The 8,791-nt window shown below is 37.3% G+C and overlaps 1 protein-coding gene across 1 annotated transcript in view; it reads left to right on the top strand.

Moving 5' to 3' along the window:
- The first annotated feature begins 2,021 nt into the window (after nucleotides 1-2,021).
- Nucleotides 2,022-8,791, top strand: part of GALNT3 (polypeptide N-acetylgalactosaminyltransferase 3) — a 92,402-nt gene continuing 85,632 nt past the window's right edge. The window contains exon 1 of the mRNA XM_074337299.2: nucleotides 2,022-2,216. The gene's annotated coding sequence lies outside the window, so the exon portion shown is untranslated. The remainder of the gene's footprint in view (nucleotides 2,217-8,791) is intronic.

The raw sequence follows: 8,791 nt of genomic DNA, 5'->3' as shown, positions 1-8,791 counted from the left end.
AGTGAGGTTTTTTTTTGTCACCCAAGATCATTTTCTCACTGCTCTTACCCTCTTCCTGGCCCTGCATTGTATGCGGGCTCCTCTCTCCCCAGAAAGGCATGTAATCTTAGGCCCAGGATAATTCTTAGAGAGGGCTTAGCTGTGAGCTTTCAGCAGCCAGCACACCTGGCATCATGGGCAAGGAACACCTTGATCCTGAATAGGGGAACAGGACTGAGCACAGCATCCACCGGCCGGCAGACTTACAGGGAGATTTTTTAGCCATATACTTTTTTATTCACTGGGATAGAAAGATAGTCATGAAGCACTTCAAGACTTCTGTGGCTACTAAAGCTAATTGTTCTAGGTGCTAGTGAACGTAGTGACAGCCAAACTGTGGCCTGACCTCTTCCTTTTGACTTCCTAACAGTCAAACATCTGAGCAAAAGGCCGGGATAATTTACTTAGACCTGAGGCTGCCATTAACATTACTGTGAACATATGGCTTTGATCTATGGTTTCTTAGCTTTGGTTAGAATTACTGAGTAAATAAGCCAAAGTGAAACTTCATTCTGTCCCATGGCTTGTCTAGACACCTAACCCCAGATAAACGTCTTCTGCTGGTGATCACAAACAGCCAAGTGGTGGACAGGCATAAATTTGTCATTGCTGCAAGAAAAAAATATATATATCAAAGAGCAAGCCCCACCAAATACGGGTTAGTGAATGAATGTCCTTGGTGATTCTAGTGGATACATACACCATTTTCTAGAACCTGGCATAGAAAGAAAAGTATAACTTCTTTGTCTTCATTCAAAGATCAGTGATTCTCAAAAAGGGAGAGCATTTACAGCCACAGGGAAGATTTGTGATTCTCAAAAGGGAAAGGGCTTTACAACACTTGAGGGTCGCATCAGAATCTCCTGAGGAAAGTATTAAACTCTGCGGTTCCTTCTCAACTTCCTGTGGAGAGAAGTTTTAGCATTTAACAATAGTCTCCTACGAAAGATTTCCTGATTAAGTAGGGTATCACTGTTGGTGATGGGAGAATAAAATTTACATGAGGCATATTGAGACCTAAGAGGACAAGAAACACTGTTATCAGATGACATTATTGACGCACATACCCATGAGACAAAACAGTGGCAAGGCATTGCACAACTAACTGAAATACACAGTGGCATTTTTGCCACATGAAAAATACAATTGTCCCTTGTTCAGGAGCCAAATTTCAACAACACGTATTGAATAGTATTTAAAGAGTACATAATTTGTAGAAGCAATCTTTTCTCAGGAGTACTGGAGAGTTTTAACTTTATGTATTAGCTGAAGGAAAAAGAAGGTACTTTATTATATCTCAATAGAGCCCTCTCCACATTGGGAAATAAACATTGTTGACACTCCCTTTTGCTTCTTGGCTTGATACTATTAATAGTTCCCTCGCATCCTCTTCCTCCTCCTCCCCCTTCTTCTTCCCCTTCTGCTCCTTGTCCTTTTCTTTTCTTTTCTTTTAATAACTCAACCGTCCTTACTAATGCAAACGTCACGTTGATTCTGATGAAAGAAGCAACAGAATTCCTGGACACTGTGTACTCTTCAATAATGCACCTCTACAATGAGTCAGTCTCTTTTTCTAAATTTGCAGATCACCTACCAAAGTGTACATCCTACAGTGGATTTTATAAATGCCTTTTCTTCTGTGAGCTTATTAAATTTCCTCTGGAATTTTTCCTTTGTGATTTTAATGTCTTCTGGGGTAGGGTGGTGATATATTTATTTACTTTTAAAATTTTTTCTCTGGTTGTCTTTTAGATCCAACAGTTACTTCTTTTTCCTTGTGATAATCATCCCTTATGACCTGAAAGCACTTTGCGTTGTTGTTTTGTTTTTTGTTTTGTTTTTTTGCTGTAATCCTACTTGATTATACAGTATCTTCATTGTTGCTCGGTGCATAAGTCTTTGAGGTTTCAGCTGCAGCGTCCAAGTCATGGCGAGCCTCAATCATGGCCACTGATGGAACCTGGGGCTTTTCAGCTGGTCTTTGGAATAACCTCATTGCTTACTTTATTGCAATGCTGTCGGACAGCTGTTCACCTAGGTGATCTCATGGAGGTTACCCTTCAGAATCACTCCCTTGGAATGCCAAAGATTTATTTTCCTCTCATTCATTAAGGAGAAAAAAGGAAAGAAAATATAAAATGAACTAATTGAAGACTCTGCATGACAGTTACCTTTTTGTGAGTATACTACCCTCCATCTGCTCCCAGTTTGAACCAAGATAGTGTATAACTGAATGCAAACTCATGTTTCACATGTGTTTATTTTTAAAAGCAACTTCTCCTATACATCAAGGAGGAGAAAATAGCAATATTTTCAGAAGCCTGGGAAGAATTTGGAGTTCTAGAGTATCAAAGGGAAGTTGCAGACAAGTTAATCTTGCAAGTATGAAATTGAGATGAATTACAAAATGAATTACGATAACATGGATTAATTGTTGACCTTTAAGGAGGAAAATGTAACGATGATGTTCTTCTTGAATTTAATGAGCTATAGATGTTTTAATTTTTGCCATATTATACTTTAAAATTGGCTTTCTACTGGGCACTCTTAAATCTTAAAATTACTTTAAATTTTAATTGCCAGTATATGTCTCCTAATTTGTATGTACATGTATTATCAGGAAAAAAAATGTAGATATACATACATTTCTTTTTGCATTTGCTATATTTAAAAGTTTTTATAGTATCACAGAATGTATCAAATATGGTTTATTTTATTTCTGCCCCAAATGGTGAACTGATTACATTATATTTGATAGTTTTCTTCATTGAAAATTGTCACCTATCACTTGTTGGTGAGCCTAGTCTGAATGTTACTGCTTAGAGCTATGCTTAAATGCTTTGTCACTTTTTAAGGAATGGGGTTCTTTCTCTGGGGACTATCCATTACATGAAATGTGTGATATATCTGTGGTTTCAGGGTGTAATGAAATGTTAGATTTACACTGAAATATTGTCTCACTGTGACATCAGGATTGACTGTAGATTATTATTTAATAATATTAGAGAAATTAAGATAGGAATTAGAAGACAATCTTCTAGCAATTTTCATTCCTTTCAGGAAAATAACCTGTGCACACTTGAAAAAGGAGCTTCCATTAATACTGATGTAAAACATTGTTGGATTAGTGTGTGATTGTGATTGCCAGATCCAGGCATACTAGAGTTTATGCTTTTCAGACCTTTAAGTGTTGCTCTCCTTGTGTGCTCTCTAACCGTGCGTACATACTGAGAGTTACTCCTGTAGGCATTCAGTTGTCCTCAGGCTGTCCTCTGATCGTCATGTGATTGAATTGGCAGTGCATGACTAGTGCAGAGCCCATCCCACCCAATCCTTCCTAAACTCTAACACCTGCACTTCTGAAAAGAGGGATGGTGGCTGGTGCTTAAAGGAGCCTCTAGGTTGGGAGAATGCAGACCCATTCAGGTATCACTGAGCTTCTGTAACCGGCCTGGGTAGACAGATACATTTCTCACAGTGACCAAGTGGGACCAAGTAATTCTTATTAGTTTTCTTTTATTCTTAAATGTGAGATAGAAATATCTATGAGTTAAGACTATTTTGAGGATTAAAGGAATGGAAACAGTGCACTGCTATTTATAGAGTACCTGCTAAGAATAGCGCACTCTATTTGGTGTTTTGAAAGGCTTATGGTTGCAAGTCAAAGTTTAGGTACTGTTGGCCATACTGATAGTTCAACTTCAGAGGACTTCCAGTCCAAAGTTGGTCACTGTTATTTTGTTACAATTCAGCTGGCTGCTAAGTGTGTAGACATAGCCTCATTCATGAGGCTTACTCTACAAGTATATATCTGGAGTGTGGCATTCTAAAAGAAAAAAAACTGAGAAGTTTTATTCATTTCCCTTCAGATTAAGTAACATTTGTTCCTTCCGATGCTAAACTTTGCTGTTGACATAACTAGAACAAAATACGATTCAAATTTTATTAGCCTATGAAAATTTTGGAGTAAGTAAAGAGAGAAAAGAAAAAAAAAACATTTTGAATTCTGTAGTAAAATACAAGAGCTGCACCATGAAATAGGTACTACTAAAATTCTATCTGGTATTTTGGTTGACCACCTCATAGAATGAAATGGAACTATGAACTCCAAATGGGGCATATCTACCTATTAGTAGACAGAAAAATCCTAATAAAAGCATGATAATTTGATTTAAAATAATTTTGAACAGAATGAATTCCCTATTTTGGATGCCACTAAGCTTTTAGATTTTCTCTTGCGTATTTGAGTTGGGTACACACACCCAGAAGTAAGGAGAAAATAACTTCTGTTATGTGGTTGTCATAAAGCCCATGGACCCCCACGTTACCCCTCAGGAGATGACATGACTGTGGTAGGCAGGGGGATAGGTCAAGGAAGGGTAGAACAGGTTAAAAAAAAAAATCAGGGCAGAAAGAAGTGACAAAAGACTGGGGAGAAAGATACCGATAAAAGGCAGATTGAGTTTGCAAATGTGTTGAAGTTCAGTACTATTGACAGTCCCCAGAGGATGAATAAATGAAGTACTTCATTATTCACCATGTTTTTCTTTTTCCTCCATCTATCTGCTACCAAAATGAGCAAAAATCATTTTCAGCTAAGTATTAACATTTATTGTGGGACATACTTCCTCATATTTGTAGCTAAGGGTGATAATTATATTTAAGACAGGGACATGTATCCTGTATTTTCTATTTTGTTTGTTTGGTTTGACTTTATTTATTTATTCACTCATTTATAATTTCTAACTTCCTAAGTGAGTTCTAAAATACTAGACTGAAAATATGTTCTGAACCTGATGTCTAAGGAATGTCACAATTGTGTGATTGCTTGGGAAGGAATATATCAGCTATGCCTAGTAATTTCTTCCTTGTGAAATCACATTGACCAGGATTTTAAAAAAAGAAAAAACTCCATTGGTGTGCCCTGCCTGTTGAGTTGGGTATCCACACGGACCAGAGAGTGCAGGTCCATAGCCCTTGTTGGACAGCACATGAGTGGCATGTGCCATGAAATCCAGGCTAAAAGGCTCTCTTGGCTGTTTATACAGAGTAATGATCTACCACAAGATTGCTCTGCTCAAATAGAATGATTTTGTCAAACAGATTATTTTCCATTAAGACAAGACTGATGCACAAGTTCTAACACCTTGCCAAAACATTCATCATCATGTTTTCTCCAAGTACAATTCTAAGAAATTACCCATTCTATTTTTGGAAAAAATTTCCTCTATTTCCCTCAGCCCTTGAGAGGGCTGTATCCTGATGCCGCTCCTCTTCCAAATAAAAGGTTGCGCACCCATATTTTCTAATTCAGATAGCCCAGGTCATCGTCGCTCTTTAAGCCAATGATAACAGAGCTTTATTCCATAGCATTTTTAGTTGTCTTTTGAGAGACCTGAGATATAAGTTAATCATACCTTTCAGTTCATAATGAGCAATCATCAGTCTGGTCAAGGTCCCTCTTTTGATTTCCTTCATATGTTTTTTATTTTTATTTTTTAATTTGTTCTTAATTACCCCCCACAACCCTCATTCCATTTTTTCCCTCCCCTACAGGCAACCCATTTTAATGAGTTTAATGTATCTTGTTGAATATGTAAATATCTTTGAAAAATATATGAACTTGTTTTGTATATGTTTTGATGTATATAAGTGGTACTGTATGGATCTTATTCTCTGCTGTACATTTTATTCACTTAACTGTATATTTAAGATGGTGCTATACGTACTAATTCATTGCTTCTAGCCACTGCCTGTTATTCCACAGTATGCACCAGACACATTTCGCTTATTTATTCCCCTAATAAAAATCTAAGTGGACACCAGCTGCTAGCTTCTACAAACTAAGTAGCAGAGTCTAGTGCTGGGCCTTGGGTATAAACATGCAAAATTTCTTCAAATGTTACAAACTAATCTCATCAGTTCTAAATGGCCATTAACCTCATACAAAGGTTTCGAAGTCTTAACAGCACTTCACATTTTTGGAAGTTCTAATTTTTACCAATCCGATGAGTATAAAGGGATATCTCATTTTGATTTGCATTTCACTCTACTATATAACTATTAACCTTTTGGAGTTCTTTTCTGTGAATTGCCTTTTTACATCTTTTCCCAATAGCGTATTTACTGTTTTTGTAGTATAAAATAATTGGAGTAAATCAGGATGTAGCATCCTTGGACTTAAAATATGGCATGATAGTTGGAAATCGGATTATTTGGGGGAATTTCCAGATAATGAGAACTGTTAAATAAGGGTTTGAATCACAAGTTCACAACTTATTTGCTGGTTGACTTTGACAGGTACTTTCTCTCCATGTGTCTCTATATGTGCATGGGTGCGTGTATGTAAATGGGAGAAAATAATATTTGTGGCTTCTTGTGAAAGGCTTATTATTTAATATAATTTTATTTTAGTTTGCAGTACAATATATGGACAATTGTAGGTGCTCCATAAAAATCAGTTTCTTCCTATTCTGTCTGACAATAAGTAGAAGCTCATAATATTCATGTCGTCATCATCACTGTCATATGTTTGAGAGGGTTTAGGTAAAGCCTTCCTTGAAGATGAGTATAGATAAGAACTTTTCTATACTCATAAGAAAAAAGTTCTTATAAGTTCTTATGAGTATACTTTTTCTTATGAGTATAGAAAAGTTCTTAAAAACTTTTCTAGTCTTATGTGTTCATGGAATTCACCGCTATAAATTTGCCTAAATTTCTTACATTCTTTCCCAGGTGAGATAAAGATCTGCTATTTGCTATTTATTTGATGTTTGATATATAAAAAACAAATTGTTATAATTTCTTTGGGTGTTTTCTATACTGATTTTAAAATCACCAAAGTAAGCCTAAAATAAAATCAAGAAACTTTAACTCTGTGGCTATAACTCCTTTCCTTCTTTCCTTCCTTCCTTCCTCCCTCCCTCCCTCCCTCCCTCCCTCCCTCCCTTCCTTCCTTCCTTCCTTCCTTCCTTCCTTCCTTCCTTCCTGTGGGGGCTAGTTATCTTTATAGCCTCTTTATAACCTAACACCTTATATAAGTTATCTCTTGCTGTGCAATGAATTACCACAACCTTGGTGGCTTAAAACAGCACATGTTTATTTTCCCACAGTTTCTGTGAGTATGGAGTCTGGGCATGGCTTAGTTGGGTCCGTTCCTTAGGGTCTCTCACAAGGCTGCAAGCAAGGTGTCAATTGAGCTTTGTTCTCGTTTGGGGGATGAACTGGGGAAGAATCTGCTTTTGTGTTCATTCAGGTTGGTGGCACAATCACTTTCTTGTAGTTGTGGGACTGAGGGCCCTAGTTGGATGTCAGCGGGGGCAGTGGTGGTGGGGAAGTTGCTATCAGCTCCTAGCGGCCACCTGCAGTTCCTACAGGCCACCCCCAGTTCCTTGACACATGGGCTTTCCCTGGGCTTATTTCATCAAGCCAGCATGGAGAGTCTCTACAGTAGTCTGCCAGCAAGACACAATCTTATACAAAGGTAATATCATAAGAGTGACACTTCATTACCTTTGCCATACTCATTGGTGAGAAGCAGGTGCTGGTAACAGGTGTGGGGGAGGGCATGGATTACACAAAGGTGTGAATCCTACGGGACAGAAATCATGGGGGACCACCATAGAGTATGTCAGCCACACACCTCAAACACCCCCACAATTTACACAATTTTGTGTAAATAGACACAAAAAGCAAAGATGTAATGTTGTTATTATGCTTTGTCATATTTATACACTTAGAAATCTTAAAACTTTGTAAATTAGGGAACTAATTCATTATTTTCATTTATTTCTACCTCTAACTCATTCTTTAAAACATTTTTCATTCCATTTTTTCATCCCTATTTCTACATGAGCCCCTCTCTCTGTTTCTGTTTGTCTTCTAATGTAAATGTATATTTACCCCATTTTATAGGTCTGAACAATATTTTAAGTACTGGGGATGCAATGGTGCAAAGAAATACCCACTAAGTTTTCACCTTCATAGAGCTTATAGGTTATAGGGAACCAAAATTATAAATAAAAACTACAATATAATGTCATAAATGTTATCAGAGATAATGCCCAGTGTGATGGACAAGCACATGGGAGGGATACCCAACCCATTCTGGAGAGGAAAGGAAAGACTTATCAGAGGAAGTGACTACAGCATTTCAGTTATAAACCTAGAATGGTAGTAAAATATTAGAATGTGGAAATCTATACTGAGAACCAGATATTTTTTTATGATGTAAACATGAAGCACAATTGCCTTTATTTTCACCTGTCTGCTTGAAATTATAGCTTAAACCTCAATCAATAACTACATAATAGAGACAGTTTTAATGCTGCCTTAGTAAAAATGGGTCTATGAACAAACTCATCAAAGATTGTATTCTAATGTCATTGAATAAAAGTTATCATTAGCTATCTAAACTTGGGCAAAACTATTTCTCTATGGCTCAGTTGTCTCATCTGCAAAACGAGTTGAAATTGATCATTTTTGAGGTATTTAACTGGCTCTAAGTTCCATGAGTCTATGAGTCTCTAGGATTGAGGCTGTAAATAGGAATAATGGTGCTGACAGACCCGTCAGCTAAGATCCAAACCTAGGTCTGTCACCCAGAGAAGGCAAGATCTTTGTGTGAATTATCAAAAGGCTCCCCCTCCTGGCGGACACATTATAGAAAGATGTCCCTTCAATGCACAGAGCTTTTCAAGAAGAGTGAAGGAGGGATTCCAGGGCCTCAAATGCTCTTGTACAGAGAAAAAAG

This window comes from Rhinolophus sinicus, chromosome 17 (assembly GCF_057876585.1).
Source record: "Rhinolophus sinicus isolate RSI-liver-muscle chromosome 17, RSI-T2T, whole genome shotgun sequence".
NCBI lineage: Eukaryota > Metazoa > Chordata > Mammalia > Chiroptera > Rhinolophidae > Rhinolophus > Rhinolophus sinicus.
Note: the sequence above shows the minus strand (reverse complement) of the source record. Positions and strands in the feature narration are given on the sequence as shown.